Below are 2,198 nucleotides of genomic sequence, written 5' to 3' on the forward strand. Positions count from 1 at the left end.
TCTTCTTTGTCACCCACAAAAAAACCCCCCCCCCCCCCCCCCCACCCAAACTGGAAACACAAGTCAGTAACAAAAAGCTGAAATGCGCTCTCCCGCAAACCCTCCTCCTACGAAACAAGTAATCAACACCTATGTAATAATAAAAGGGAAATATATGCGGTCCTGGAGAATTCTTGTAAAAAGGCAGCAACTTGGAGAGAAAAATGTTGCAAACACTATGAAAATTATGTAAACATGAAGCCAGAAGCCCACAAATGGCTGGAAAGGTCATCTATATAACAGTTTGTGTTAACAGTAGGGAGGCTGGGCTTGGCTGCTGCCAAGCTTACTTAAAAAGGCAATACTGTAAACCTAATTTCCCAGCAGCCAGTTTGTTAAAATGGTGCCTCTTTTGGCTGATCCCAGCCGCTGCAAGTATTCAACTATACATTTCCTCTGCTGCAAACAGTGGTCCTTCCTATCAGCCCATATGTCCTGTAGTGACATTCAAGCGGTTAGGAGAAAACACTGTGTGCAGTGGAGGAAACAGGCATTTGACCCATCCTACTGAATACTTGCAGCGGTTAGAATAGATGTTTCAACTAAGCAGCCACCGGAAAGACAAGAATATTGCCTCTATCTGGTATGCTCTTACATAGAACGTGATCCTGTGTTGATAGTGTCCCTTTAAAATGTTGCCTCATCAGTGCCCTACACCAAACCAAGACCTTGGGGAAAATGAGCCTCAATCTTGCAGGAAGCTTCTGATCCCTTTCTAAGTGTAAGTGATTGAGAGGGCAATCAATCTGGTGACGAACATTTTGAACACCATTTCCTTTATTAGGACATGAGAAGAGAAGAAAGCCAGCACTGAACCGGTCTGCATTTACTGTAAAATCTAAGCTGGTGAAAGAACATCCCCTTGACTTTGTATGCTCAATAGGGAATCTGGTCAGCACTTGCAACATAACAGATAAACTACAGGGTAGAAGCATTGGATGGTTTAACGTGCAGGTCAATGAAAACAAAAATCTTCCTCTAACAGGGCAGAGCTCTAAATTTCTAAGCATGTGGTGTAAGCCCTGCCTACATAGACCTCTCACATCCATAACCCCTCCTTCAGCAAATAAAACACAGGAAATCACACAAGATTTTTGGCAAAATCAGGTGGGGGGTTTTTTCCCACTTGTCAAAACACATTTAACAAAACACTTTCAATGGTATATTTAGCAGACCAACTGAAGCCAACAAGAGAAATTCAATGTAAGATATAAAATATAGGCAACCATCTCTGACCTTCTGAAAATGCACGTTTTCTGGAAGCCTGCTTTCATTACTTCAAGTCACTGGCATAAACAAGTATTTTGGAGTGCTGACTTTTATTTTTTTAACTGCATATTTGTTTCAGTCTAACTACTAAGGCCCCATTCACATTGAGCGGTTCGCAAATCGATTTGCATTTTGCGCGATATAGCGCAAATGCTTGCATTGAGCAAGCTTGAATCGCGGCTAAATCCGCTCCAAAAAGGGTCCTGCTGTAGTGATGCATGACCCGCGACAGCAGGACCCTTTGCCCCATTGAGAAGCATTGGAGAGCGATATCGCGCGGTAAATTGCCGCGATATCGCAGGAATTACCACGCGATAAATCGCTCAATGTGAACGGGGCCTAAAAGTCAGAGGATAAGCATATTAGCTAGGTGTCTTTTCCAGCAGCAGCAGCCAGCATGAGGACAGCACCTTGGTAGAACCATGCAAAAGAGAACATGGAGTTGTAGGCAACATTGAAGGGGCACTTAGGTGGGTAGGATGACAACCAGGAAAAAAGCAGGGTCTTGTTGGCCAAGGGAGTGAAGTTTTTGAGAAGCGGGTGGTCAATTGCATCAGGCAGCAGAAAGGTCTATTAGTATGGGTTTCAGCATTAACCCCTTAGTGACACAGCTTCAGGACATGTTTTCATCCCTGGGGAGCGCAGCAATTTTGCCATTTTTGCTATGTGTTCTTTTCCATCTTCCTCATTCACTGCACCCACATATTATATACCGTACTTGCCGGCGTATAAGACGGGTTTTGAGACCTAAAAACATCAACCGAAAATCGGGGGTCGTTTTATACGCCGGGTATGGTTGTGGTATACAGCTTCGGCTACATACAGTATACCGCACTGAGCCAATCACGGCAGCGGCAGGGCTTGTTTTAATGAATACCAAACCTGCCCGG

The 2,198-nt window shown here is 44.2% G+C and overlaps 1 protein-coding gene across 1 annotated transcript in view; it reads right to left on the bottom strand.

The window, feature by feature from the left end:
- The window catches only part of VEZF1 (vascular endothelial zinc finger 1), a 24,689-nt gene that overhangs the window by 13,990 nt on the left and 8,501 nt on the right, over positions 1-2,198 (bottom strand). The window lies entirely within an intron of this gene.

Source organism: Nanorana parkeri, unplaced genomic scaffold, assembly GCF_000935625.1.
Source record: "Nanorana parkeri isolate BGI_ZX_2015 unplaced genomic scaffold, ASM93562v1 scaffold257, whole genome shotgun sequence".
NCBI lineage: Eukaryota > Metazoa > Chordata > Amphibia > Anura > Dicroglossidae > Nanorana > Nanorana parkeri.